Here is a 14,338-nt window from a genome sequence, read left to right as displayed (position 1 = left end):
CAGCACGGAGGAGCTGGGATTCAGGAAAATTTACATGTTGTACCCTAGCTTTGCTTGAACTGTTACCACAACTAGAACACCAATGTAGTAAGATTTGTCTGTTTGCTGGGTGCTTTTAAATCAGCAATCTCGTTTGAACCTCATGATAGCTCTCTTAAATGGCACGAAAAGTATTTCCAGATGAGGAAATTGAGGCTTAGGTTAAGTGACTTTCCTAAGGTTACACAGTTTTGAAGTGTCAAAAGTTGATGACAAAACAATGTTCTTTGTTTCTATCACCTACAATTTCAAGAGTGTCAGTGCCCTGGTCCCCTCCTTTATGGAGGCTCTATGGAGCCCCCGGGAAACTGAGGTGCCAGGCATACCTACTGAGAATGCAAAGACAGGTGGCTGTTAGAAGCAGAAGCTCTGGTGTGTCCTTGGCCTGGGGGCTAACTTCTAGTATGGGGTTTCAAGAAGCCCTTTTGTTCAAGTGTGAAGGAGGGCTTTGTTCTGAACTTTCTATTTGAATTGGAAACTCAGGGTGTTGTTGGAGCTAGGAAGGGGGCTGAAGAGCCATGACCAAGGTGCTGGCCACATACTCTGGAACTACTTTAGTTTTTTGTTTCAGTTTGGCTTGAGGAAACAAAGAGGCAAATAGCGTTCTGTTCCTAACTGGTATAGTAGTCAGTTTTTTTTTTTTTTTTTTGGGTTTGTGTTTGTTTTTCTTTTCTTTTTTTTTTTTTGAGATGGAGTCTCGTTCTGTCGCGCAGGCTGGAGTGCAGTGGTGCGATCTCGGCTCACTGCAAGCTCTGCCTGCAGGTTCACGCCATTCTCCTGCCTCAGCCTCCCGAGTAACTGGGACTACAGGCGCCCGCCACCATGCCCGGCTAGTTTTTTGTAGTTTAGTAGAGACGGGGTTTCCCCGTGTTAGCCAGGATGGTCTTGATCTCCTGACCTTGTGATCTGCCCGCCTCTGCCTCCCAAAGTGCTGGGATTGTCAGTTTTGCATTGGAAATATACACTGATGTTGCTTAACAACAGAGATATGTTCAGAGAAATGTGTCGTCAGACAGTGTAGTCATTGTGTGAACACCATAGAGTGTACTCACACAAAGCTAGATGGTCTAGCCTGCTGCACACCTAGGCTATATAACAGAGCCTGTTGCTCCTAGGCTGCAAACCTGTGCTGCATGTGACTGGATTGAATACTCTAGGCAACTGGAACACAGTGGCAAGTGTTTGTATGTCAACATATTGAAACATAGAAAACATACAGTAAAAATACAACTTAGGTGTCCATCAGTGGGGTGAATGGATAAAGAAAATGTGGTACACAGACACAGTGGAATATTATTCAGCCATAAAAGAGAATGAAATCCTGTCATTTCCAACAACGTGGATGAAACTGGAGGACATTATGTTACATGAAATAAGCCAGGCACAGAGAGACGAATAATGCATGTTCTCCCTCATCAGTGAGAGCTTAAAAAAAAAAGTGAACTCATGGAGCTAGATAGAATGATGATTAACAGAGGCTGGAAAGTGTAATGGAGAGATGGGAGGGGGGAATAAGGAGGGGATGTTAATAGGTACAAATATACAGTTAGAAGGAATAGGATATAGTGTTTGATAGCACAGTAGGGCAACTATAGTTAACAATAATGTATTGTAATTTCAAAATCACTGAAAGATTGGAACTGGAATGTTCCTAACACAAAGAAATGACAAACATTTGAGGTGATGGATATATTAGTTACCCTGATTTGATCATTACACATTGTATGCTTGTATCCAAAGATCACAAGAGACTGGGCTCGGCGACTCACACCTGTAATTCTAGCACTTTGGGAGGCCAAGGTGGGCAGATCACTTGAGGTCAGGAGTTCAAGACCATCCTGGCCAACATGGTGAAACCCTGCCTCTACTAAAAAATACACAAAAGTTAGCCAGGTGTGCTGGCATGTGCCTGTAGTTCCAGTTACTTAGGAGGCTGAGGCAGGAGAATTGCTTGAACCTGGAAGGTGGAGGCCGCAGTGAGCCGAGATCGCGCCATTGCACTCCAGCCTGGGTAACACAGTAAGACTGTCTAAAAAAAAAATCACACGTACCCCATGAATATGTACAACTGTTATGGATTCATAACAATTAAAAATAAAAGTTAAAAAAACATAAAAATGGTTCACCTGTGTAGGGTCCTTAACTGTGCCTGGAGCTTGCGGGACTGGAAGTTGCTCTGAGCGAGTCAGTGAGTGAGTGGAGGGTGGATGTGAAGGCCTAGGGCATTACTGTACGCTACTGTAGACATTTTCAACCCTGTACACTTAGGCTACACTAGATTAATTTTTTGAATGATTGTACTACAACATGATGGTGATTACCATGTCACTGTTAGATAGGAATTTTTCAGCTCCATTGTAATAGTGTGGGACCACTCTTTTTTTTTTTTTTTTTGAAACGGAGTCTTGCTCTGTCGCCCGGGCTGGAGTGCAGTGGCGTGATCTCGGCTCACTCCAAGCTCCACCTCCCGGGTTCACACCATTCTCCTGCCTCAGCCTCCCGAGTAGCTGGGACTACAGGTGCCCGCCACCACGTGTATGGGGCCACTCTTGTATAGGTGGTCAATGGTAGACCGAAACATTGTTATGTGGTACATGACTGTAAATGAATCAGAATTGTCTGATTATTCCTTTTCTGTCATCTCTTACACTACTTGCTTGAACCCGTTAGGATGGCTCCCCATCGCCTGAGTTTTGGCCATAAAAGACTGGAGAGCCGGGAGCGTTTGCCTTCCCTTAAGAGTTGGAATTTTTTGTTTGGTGCCTTACTTGATGTTTGATGCCTTACTTGATGTTTAGATTTTAGTTCTTTTTTAAAAAAAACTCCGGTGTTTACAGGCGTGCTGTAGTGTACCTGTGTAAAGGAAACTTAAAGTTGAATTATTGTATAAGTTATACACCAGCCTTTTATATGGGACAATGCTTATGGCAGCTTCTCTCTCTTGTGTTAACTGGTATTAAAGCTTTTCTAGATTAAAAGCCGTAGGTTGCAAAACATGTGGTTTTTTACATGTGCAGTTATTTCTTTACCACTGAGTTGTCCTTCCAAGCCTGGTCTAAATGTGCTTGAAAATTACCATCTGCTCCCTGCAGTTTGGAGAGGGCACAGAAAGACTAAGGTGAAAAGCTGTCACTTCTAATGTTTTCATTCAAACTTTCACACCCTTCTTGTCTAGTTACATAATTGCATGCAGCAGGAGTTGTTTCAACCATTTGGTCTTGTCCTTATTTTGAGAGAGAGAGAGATTAATTTTGAGAGAGCTGTGGCACAGTACTGAGGCAGATTTGAGAATCTGATAAACCTTGAAAGTGTTCAGAATGGAATCTTCTGCTCAATAAGTTTGTTAGTGGACAAGTCCATTGCATAAATGACATGAATATGAACAAAAGCACCTATACTTATGCATATGTCTCCCTTTGCAGAATATGCTTTAAATTTTGCAGACTATGCTTTCAAATTTTTAATGCCATATGCTTAGATTTTACCTTTTGAAGTCAGTATAGCATAGAGTTGATGATATAATAGTGCTTTTCAATTTTATTTGATGTTCAGAATTTATTATAGATAATACAAGGATTTTGAATTGTCCACATAACTTATTTTTTCAGTGTCTTCTTCTTCTTTTTTTTTTTACTTAAAAATTGATCTATTTTGGTTTTGATTGGAATGAATGGCCACAATAGGATTTGAAAATGAAACATGACGGAAGCCTGTTAGTGTAAACTGGCAATAATTTCTAATAGTCAGGAACAAGAAGACCATTAAATCGTGGGATTTATGCCAATGAAAAGGTAGTAAGATGAAATGAGAACATTACTATACTCCAGAACTGTAAATTTTGATCTTTCTGCAGGTTAATTATCTAACATCCATCTCAAGCTGGAGACAATAGCTGACTCTTTAATTTACTTGGAGATGGTTGTAGGAGAAGAAAAGGATTTCAGTCTTCAGTTGGCAAAATGATAGTTCTAACTTCCATGTAATGGAATCTTTAGTATACCCACAAAAGATTATTTCGTTAAGATGTTAATAATAGATTTTTGAGGAACAGCGTTTTATACTTTTCATAATTAGGACATAGAACTTAAAACAGAAATCTTTTTTTTTCCCCCCTCTACTTCTTTTCTAGCTTGAGAAAATCTGGATCTCTTTAGAAAAAGCCTTTGGTCTATTTAAGCACTCTCTTTGTGCCAGAGTTACTTGCTTTTTTGCAACCAACATTTTAGAATTTCTCTAATGAAATAAAAACTTGGTTTGGAAAAAGGTATACATTCCAGGCCCTCAGAGAACAATAGGAGAGTCACGTAGCAGGTATGTCAGCAACCTTATACACTGTGGTAGTTAGTAGAGTAGAGATGGGGAGATACTGGTTGTGGACAGGGGAGCCTTTGCAGGAAGGATAGGTGACATTTGGAGGTGTCAGTGAAGGAACAACAGGACTCTGTGTGTGTGGTGGTGGGGAGGGGGGACAGGCATGTTCTTGACAGGGGAAACAGTTTATCCATTGCTTTATAATCCTAAACTTGCATGATGTGTTGACGAAGAGTAACCTGGAGAATGTGATACAAGTTTGGGTTAAGAAACTAGACCAGGCCAGGCACAGGGGTTCATGCGTCTAATCCTAGCACTTTGGGAGGCTGATGCTGGCGAATCGCTGCACACAGGATTTCGAGGAATTCGAGAGCAGCCTGGGCAACATGACAAAACCCTGTCTCTACAAAAAATACAAAAAACATTAGCCAGGCATGGCGGTGCTAGCCTGTGGTCCCAGCAACTCGGGAGGCTGAGGTAGGAAGATTGCCTGAACCCTGGAGGTGGAGATTGCCGTGAGCTGTGATTGTACCACTGCACTCCAGCCTGGGTGACAGAGTGGACCCTGTCTCAAAAAATTAAAAATAAATAAATAAATAAATAAAAAATTAATAAATAAATAAGAAACTAGACCAGAGACAGGTTGTGAATATGAACGGTCTTACACGCCTTTCCATGGAATCTGAACTTTATCATGCTGAAATGGGAGCCCTCTTTCTCTTTGTTTACAAAACTTTAATAAGGAGGCGGTGTGAAGTCTGTACTCTAGAAGGCTGATTAATGAAGGTATGGAAAGTGGGCTGGACAGGAAGCCTGAAAGGAAGGTGAGTGACAAGGGAGTGACCCTGTAGACCTTGAGATGTGCAGAAGCAGTGGGACCGACAGGGAGGCAGGGCTGACCCAGGGGGCATTTGTGAGTTTAAAGTCAGGCAAAGGAAGGTTTCTGAGATTATTCTCCAGTGTGCAGCATGGGCATCCAAGTAGGTGTCAGTATAGAGTTCAAGGAATCCAGGAGGAACAGGTCTAAGGGAAGACAGTGACGTTGCTTTTGAACATAATTTGCATTATGGTAGATGTCTTGAGGAAACAGAAGTGTTCAGTGGACAGTTGGAAATATGGGTCGGGGAGTTGTGGATGGTGAAGAGAGACATTCGAGGTTTGGGTCTGCAGTTACTATGTAGCTCAGTGGTTCTCAGCCCTGGCTTTCCATTAGAATCAGTTGGGGAGCCTTAACAAATAGCCACGGTGTGCCCCATCCTCAGACTTTACTACAGTTGGCCTGGCGTGGGCCCTTGGACCTGTGTAAGCAGGGCTGAGAATCACAATTGTAGGCCCACAGTGGAAGCCATAGGAAGAGATGTGTGTTGTTCAAGGAGGGGGCTGAGCACACCTTGGCATCCCAGCACTTAAGGGGGGTACATGGTGAAAGAGGGCACAGTGAGAAAGTAAGACGAAGGCAGAACAGTAAGAGAAAAAACCAGAAAAGAGCTCTGTCATAAAATGGACGGATATGGGCTATTCCAAAGGAGGATGCAGTGGCCAGCACCATCATGTACTACAGAGGGTCAGGGAGAAATTAGGATTAAGAAATGGCTAGAGAGCCTTCCTGCAGTGATTGAAGGTACAAGGCAAAGTGGAGTGGTGTAAGGAGTGAATGACGAAAGGAGGAGGCCCTGGATGTGGACGGCTCTTTGGGACTGCATGTCTTGTTGTGTGAGAGCCAGGAGTGCTTCTGTGTTACTGAAGGCCTACCCTGTGCCCGCCTGGGGGCTGGGCCCTGGCAGTGGAAAGTCATGTCTAGATCACTCTTCCTGCTCATGAAGAGCCAGGGAAATAGTGAATGACAGAACAGATGATGAGTTGAGTTTCATAAGATGAACAACAGTCATTTAAAAACAAAAGGCAGGTGGGTAGAAAGAACAGCAGAGGAGGTGAAGTGTGGAGTCAGTGTCTTGAAGGAGTATGGGCCTGTGCCTTAGTTGCATGTGAGATGCTCCTGGAGACAGTCATGGAGGATGTGAAGATTAAGTTGGGAAGTTTGACTGGACCCTGTACTTCCTCTCCACTTCTAAGAATGCCTGAAATTAGCATGTTAGGTCACTTTTTAACCTGCTGCTTGTGGTAGTAAGAAGGATTTAAAGGGAAGGAACCTGGAAACCACCTGTTCTGAGTCTAGGCACACAAAGACCAGAATAAGGTGGGATCTCAGCAGATTAGTATAGTGGTGGGTAATAAGAGATGAGAAGGAAAGAGGGTGGCTTTAAATCTATTTAGGGGGCTAACCAGGCAGGGCAGGGAAGTTGATTGCATTAGGGCAAGAAGGTTTGGGATGAGTGAGCAGGAGACTTGGATGACTCTGGATTCTCTAGGTTGGAGGAAGAGAAGAATATGGGTCTCTCAGCCAAGAGCCTGAGTATAGGGGAAGAGGCCAGTTTTAAAGATGAGGATGATAAGTTTGATTTTGGATATGGTGATTTTGAAATGATTGTATTGGTTGTGGATACTTGAGGACCATAGAGAGTAGTTTGTATTTCTTTTTCCTTTAAGAATCTTTAAACAACATATATATCAAACTCTCCTGTGAAATACAGGAGAGTTTTATGTCTATTTTATAGATGGGGAACCTGGAAGCAATTAAAATATTGACTTCCCAAAAGTATGAAATAGGAAGTAGAACCCAGGTTAGTGAATACTCCAGTTCTGTGTCCTGATTGATTGAGCAGTTGCCAAAACTGTGTTTTCAGTTGTTGGTTGGATGAAAGATGAATTCTTCCCTTTATGATGCTGCACGTGGCTTCTAAGCATTTTGGATAGACGCTGGGCCTCTTTGAGTCCTTGGCAAAATCCATGTGCAAAATTGGATGTGTGGGGTGTGGGGAGGGGAGGGGAGGAGAGATTCCATAACTTCTTGGGCCTCACTAGTTTGAACATTCCGTTTCCAGACTTGCAATACCATCATCTCAAAATTGTTCCTTGAAATAACTAAACAATAATTTTCAAGCTATAACAGATGATTTGTTTTGTATGCTTTTTTTCCTCAAGTAGAAAATGGAAAAATTATGTCTGTAGAACACAGTAGGCTGGAAATGACTTGTGAGGACTAGTTTTATTTTTTCTTAAAACTAATCTTCTCCCTCATAGCAAAGCCTTATGTACTTAAAGTAATTGAATGGGCTGCAGGGTATACTGGGAATTGTAGTTTTCCACTTCTTTGTATTCTGAAGATTAATAATCTTGCAGCCCTCTGAGGGAGATAAGGAGAGGATGCTCTCTGACAAATTGTTATCTTGTCTTTCAGAAGTGTGCTTCGAGCAGTGAGTATACCCTCCATGTCTCCCTTGGGCTCTTGGCTTGATTCTAAGTAATGGTAATATATAGGATGGCTTTAAAATTGTTTTTGGCTTATGATATTGTACTTTCCACTAGCTATCTTTAATCTTTTCTTTTAGCCTAGTTTTTAAAAAGTTGTTACTTGTATCAAGGTTATATATGTAAATGGTTTACAGAGTCCATGCTTGTGTAAACTTTGCTGTCAGTAACAGTAGGTACTGCCCGCCTTCGCCCATGCCCCCTTCCCCAGAGGCGTCCACTTTCAACTCTTCTAGCTGCGTCTTTGAGGATACCTTCATGTCTAGAATCACATTCTTACACTGCTCCTTGAAGTTTTAGGCTTTGTCTGGTGCTGTCCCTGCTGGAAGATGATGATTTAGTACTCCATTCTCACTTGGCGCTCACCACAAGCATGACTCTTTATCCTCTCTCATCCTCCTAGTATAGACTTGCTGGAATTGTGGTTTGATCACTCTGGTATTTACATTATGAAGGCTGGGGAAACGCTATTCAGAAATGAGCGATGTCATAAACTGTTATTTTCCTTTTCTACACAGCTCTTTGTTCTTCCTAAATAACTGGTGTTTTTTTTCTTTTTAAAAATTTTCTGTATAAACTTACCATGCACTCCCCTTTAGAATCTTAATCGGTTATAACTGTCTGTCTCTCCTTGTAAGATGTTTAGACCCATCAGTTATGTCATCAGTTTTGTCTTCTAGAGGACTCCCTATCTTAGAGATTTCTGGCTTGCTGCGGTCTCTCTGGATTCACTTTCTACTGATGTTCAACTGTTATCCTGGGATTTTTCCTTTACTTGGAGTTTCACTTCACTTTCTTTTGTTGAATCTTTGGTTTCCTGGATTCTGTGTCTTTCTTATTTTGGTGGAGCCAATTCTTCAGTAGCTTTCTTAAGAATGATTCAGGAGAGCACATTTTTAAGATCTCACATGTCTGAAAATGCCTTTTATTTTACCCTCATGCATGACTGAGAGATTGACTGAGAATGGGAATCTGGAAATCACTTTCCTTCACAATTCTGAAGCACTTGCTCAACTCTTCACCACCAGTGTTGCTGTTGTGAAGGTTGAAGCCATTCTTGCTTCTTGTTTCCTAATCCTTTGCATCTCTCTTCCTTCAGCCTCTAATGTTGTAGGACCTTCTTCTTTTGGTCTTTAGTTTTATTTCAGTCCATTTTATTTCATTTCCCCACGTACTCTGGCTCGATTATGGAAAAGCTCTTAAGTTTCTTTTTATCTCCCTGTTCTCCTTCATTTTTACTCTTCTGGCTTTCTAGAACTCATCGTCTCATACTAGACTTTTAACTTTACCTCTTCTTCTATTTTTCATGTCTTTTCCTTTTTATTCCATTTTCTAGAAGAGTTTTTCATTTCTATTATATTTCTAATTTTCAGGAGCTCTTTCTGGTCCTCTAAGACTGTTTCCCTCCTTCCCTCTACCTTCTTCCTTTTTCTTTTTCTTGATTCTTCTGTTTTGTTTAATAGCCTCCTGTTCTTATTTGAGGGTGGATTGTTTTTTCTTACCTCTTTGAGATATTGACTGTACTGTGTTTTGCAGATTCCCTGTTGTCTAACTTGCCCTTTTCTGTTTGTTTTGGTCTCTATTTTTATGTTAAAGGCTTTCCCCAAGTAATTATTGGTTGCCTGGCCAGTTGTTCATCGTAAGAACTGCTGTGGGGACCTTGGTGGGCTCACTTAGGGAAATCTGGGACATTCCCACTCCCATCCCAGGCTGTATTTAGACCTTTCTTACTGGTCCAGCCTCGGGTTTACCACAGAAAGAGGGCTGTTGGCAAGGTCGATTGTGCGAGGGGATTCTGTAGATGCTGCTGTAGTACTTCTACAGCGGTGGTTCTGAGGAACCTCTCTTTTGCTCTTCTACAAGGAGGAAATCTCTGGGCATCTGCTAGGGTGAAGGAGAGGCTGTGCTTAGTGGGAGAGTGAGTGCTTCATAGTCAGTCCATCTACCGCCACGCTATACTCGGAGGTGTCTGCTGCCACCAATCGCTGAGCCTTTGGATGGTTCTGCCTTGTCAGCTGGGTGTGGGACTTAACCTTTCCAGGTTGGCTAAGTTAGTTACTATTTGTCCATCTGTTTCTAGCTTCCAAAATTTTTGGCTGTTTTTGTTCCTCTTCTTGTAGGTTTGTTTTACAAAAATAAACAAAAAGCAGGCAAGCAAAAAGCAAACAGTACTGCCATTTTTATTACTAGATGTGAGTGCTGAATCTGCTGTCTTTATCCAGAGTCTCTTTAGGTTTTAAAAATATGTGAGTCATAAAGTGAAAACAGTTTGGTTTCGTTTACATTTGTGGGTCTGACTGCTGTTGTGTGCTACTTTATAAATACCTTTGTAATTTATGTTAATATGTTCATAGCTGTGGGTTACTGTCTGTCTGATACATAAACAGAATTGTCACAGACATTAAAATGTAATTAACAGCTACAAGAACTGTCTACAGGAGTTCTTTTGAGTGGTTTATACTACTTGGAAACGTTGAAAAACTCAGTTGCTGTTGCAGGCATCATGAGGTTCCTTCATTTAAGTGTGATTTAGTGCATTTTATTTTCTGTGCAGACATAGGAAAGTTATTTGTGACCACAGTTTTTCCCTGTACATGAATATCTCCCTTTAACGTGGCCTGGCACAGTGCTGACTTATTATAATGCTATTTGTTTCAGAAGTATTTTCCTTGGAGTCTTCTGCGACCTGTATTTCAGCCATCCATTGCATACTCTGACAGACAGTTTTGATTTTTAACGACCAACAAAAGGTGTACAAATGACATTTCTGGACCTGCTAAAGGGTGCCAAAGGAAATCATATTGCTGGATGTTAAAATCAAAGTTTTAATGTGGCTTGAGACTCCTCCATGGAAAAGATGGTGCAAACACCATAGGCAGTTAGGTACTGGCGGCAGTCCTGTGTTGGGAGCCCTGGCCAGAGCCGTGTGGATGGCAGCAATAGGAACCGTCACTGCCGAGGACACTGGAAGAGACAGGCTGGGTGCCGGAATCCATTTCCTTGGGCATAGACTGAGCTGGGAGAAAGGGGTGTTTCCTCCCACAAACTGTGAGAGGCGTGATGAGCACCGTTTCCTGTGGAAAGCTGACCTAGTGATTGTATTTTATTGGGATATTTGATCCTTTAATTGAATGTTTTTAAAAGTATCTGGGTGATGTCATTATCAGGAATACCACCTGGTTATTTTTTTTTTTTCATTTGGTTACATTTGAACAGTATGTGAATGTACTATTTAGAAGTTTTAAAATAACTTTGGAGATACTTTTGGTTTCCTTCAGGCCTTCTTTTCAGGTTAAGAGTAAGACCGAGAATCTACTTCTGGTGTGACTGTTAAAAAATATCATTTTACCTTAGAAGTGGTCCAACAGATCTCAAGCTCCTCTTCACATGCCCTGCCCTTTAAATCTCAGGCTGTTCATTGGAGTTCAAGATACAGCTCCCCTACCAATCAAATAAGCTTTCATTAAAAAGACAGGTGGAGAAAACATGTTTGTTTCAGAAATCAGTTTAATGTCCAAAATGAGTTGCTGTGTTCGCAGTCAGTTATGCACCTTGTCGTTGAGCACGGCTGCTACAGTTCCACACTGTCCCGGTGCCCTCCCGTCCCTAGCACTCTTCCTCACAGTGGCGGTTGATGGCTGGGTCATTTCCATCCTGCCTCTCTATGAGGAAAGCCTTGTAGCAGGCCGCCAGGTGAATGCTTGCCTCGGTACCGAGCCATGCACAAACATCTGATTCATTATTTTGGATCAGTTTTCCACATGGTCTTTATTTTGTATTTGTTGAACTATTTAGGTAAAGTGTAAATTATAAAAGAAGCTCCATCATTCTTCTTCCTCCCTGGAAAGAGAATTGAGGAACTGGTGTTTCCTTGGTTGTCGTCACTGATATATGTGGGTGCTTCTATTGTATCGTTACAACATGAGGATAAATATTAAGGATTTAAACCTACTGTGATAAAGAAACGGCTTTAGAAAACAGACATGCTGAAAGGGCTTAACTTAGTCTGTTCAGGCCGCTATAACAAAAATACCATAAACTGGGTGGCTTATAAATAGCAGAAATGTATTTCTCACAGTTTTTGAGGCTGGAAGTTCGGGATCAAGATGCTTGGCAGATTGAGTGTCTGGCGAGGCCCGTTTCCTGGTTCCCAGACTGTGCCTTCGGGCTGTGTCCTCCTATGGTGGAAGGGAGTAACCATCTGACTGTTTCCCCTAAGGGCTTCAGTCCCATTCATGAGGCTGCACCCTCATGACCTAGTCATCTCCTGAAGGCCCCACCTTTTAATGCCGTCACCTAGAGGGTTTAGATTTTAACATATAAATTTTGGAGGGACACAATGTTCAGACCATAGCAGATGTAAGACAATACAAAACAAAGCAATAAATTCGGTATTCTTATGAAACTACTTAGAACCGTAAATGTTGTTTTTTAGAAATAGGATTTAGAGACAATTTTTGTCAATTTTTAATAACACGGTACTTTGTTTTATTAATGTCAAAGAAGAATTCAGCAAGATCATTACAACATAAAAGAAGTGACAGACCAAGTATGAATAGGGTTTATTTGGGTATGTAATTTTAAGTGACTGAAGGAAGAGGCATTTGGTGATTTGTAAAACATTTCTGATTTTTAAAAAATGAATTTAGTTTTTTTGCTTCTAATGCATTAAATGTTCTTCGTCATCAGTTAAAACTTTTGATTTCATTTTAATTGCTATATTGTATGTGCATTGTCTATATATTTCTTTAACAGAATTTAAAGATTTGGAAGTCTATTTTCAAGTTTGTATCAGAAGAGGCCAAATTTTCAGATTTAATACTTTCAGCTATTTTTTCTAATGATACTTCTTTCAAAGACAAGAGATTAACAAATATTTTTTTGTCTCTGTCATAGGTCATTGTCTTTTTTGGTATAGTTCATTCATCTGTTGCCTCAACATCTGTCCATAAAAGCGAATAATGGTTTTTTGAATTTGAAATTTGTATGTGAATTTTTGGATGGGAGACATTTTTATATAATTTATGGGTAAACATTGAGGACTATATCTGCCTCATAAATATTAGCAAAATTTCACACTCAGATTTATGGGCTTATAAGTTGTTAGTCTGCATATATTTGATTTGCCTGAAAATAGGGTATTCAGGAAGTCTCAGTGACCTATATTAACTACTTTTCATAAGGGCTAGGACATGGAAAGACTGTTTTACCATGCTTTTCTTCACCCTTTTAACAGACTTGCAGGCATGCAAGTGGAAGCCATCAGGAATTAATACAGATGTCAGAAAGTATGTGAAGAGATGGATTTGTCTAGAGTGAGCTATAAAGTGAATTTCTTCATATCAAATTTTATATGCCCATTGAGATTCTTAAGGAAAAAAAAAGAGTGAGCATTCCTGTGGGGGAAAATTGGTTCTGAGAGCAAGCAGTAAAATCACACTTAACAACTTCAGACATCTGTTGAAAATATGTCTTTAAAAATATTTAAAAAATCATTTCCAATAATGTTTTAATCCTCATAGTAGCAGGAGAGAGCATTTGATAATTGAGGCATTACTGATCTCCCTGAGTGAGTTCTGGGAACTGATCTCCCTGCTCCCTACACACCAGGGAGCAGTGGCTGGGGCAGGGTGGGGGCAGGGAGGGCAAGCAGTTGAGAGGCTGTCCTCTGCCTTTCCCAGGGAGTAGCCATTCCGGTGGTCCGGTTCGTTCAGGACTTGCTGTTTTCCTTCCAGACCCGTTCTAGCTCCGAAACACCCTGGATTACAGTCTTTGAAGAAGTAGGAGAGCCGGTGGCCGAAGTGCCCACTCATGACCTGGCCTTGCTAGTGGAGGTGGCAACCAGAGAAGCTGGAGGGCGCCTCCTGTTTCACAGGGAACTTCAGTAAATCCTGCTGCCTCCCCCAGTCGTCAGATGCATGCAGGCCCCGTCTGAGGCCCACCCTGGCGGTGAGAGGCTGGACGCTAGCAGGGAGCTCCAGGAGACGTTCCACTGGCTGTTTATAACCTAATCCTGAACATAAAGCTTCCAGCCTGGTGCTAGAGGCCAGGGAGACCTGAAAATGTCTCACTTCAGGGCTTAGGGTAACATGGAATAAATATATTTGCCATTGAACAAATTATTTAGGTTAAATTGCCTTTGTTGTCTTTTATGTATCTATAGTTTAAAAGGTCTCCCATGCCTTGGGAGCTGTGGATTGAAGAGCTTGCTGTGAATCAAGTCTTGTCAAAGACCGAGTCTGTGTGGTAACGTAGACCTGGGTGGGGAAATGTGGATTCTGGATTTGCTGGGAAAATAGAAGTACTTTAAAAGCAATACTTAAAATGGTAGTGTTTATAAAAAAAAAAAAGTTTGCATACATCCAGCTAAGAAGCTAAGAGCTGCTAATTTTGTTGTATTGCACATTATAGATACGTTCACATTTTTAGAAAGCTGTGTGACATTGGACTCTAGACTCAATCAGAACTAGAATATTTTACCAAACCTCTTTGTTATCTTGTAGTAATATTTAGTAATGATTCTGTATCCAAAAATGTCCTAATAACATCTAACAAACCATGTTCCTAAAGGCTGTACATGTTTTGTATTTGGGATTTTTATCGTTTTCGAACATCTAGA

The 14,338-nt window shown here is 41.2% G+C and overlaps 1 protein-coding gene across 3 annotated transcripts in view; it reads left to right on the top strand.

Annotated features, from left to right (window-relative positions):
• The window catches only part of ARID1B (AT-rich interaction domain 1B), a 444,496-nt gene that overhangs the window by 83,054 nt on the left and 347,104 nt on the right, over nucleotides 1-14,338 (top strand). The gene's annotated exons all lie outside the window — the stretch shown is intronic.

The sequence above is a fragment of the Theropithecus gelada genome, chromosome 4 (genome assembly GCF_003255815.1).
Source record: "Theropithecus gelada isolate Dixy chromosome 4, Tgel_1.0, whole genome shotgun sequence".
Taxonomy (NCBI): Eukaryota; Metazoa; Chordata; class Mammalia; order Primates; family Cercopithecidae; genus Theropithecus; species Theropithecus gelada.
This window is presented reverse-complemented; position numbering and strand designations above follow the sequence as displayed.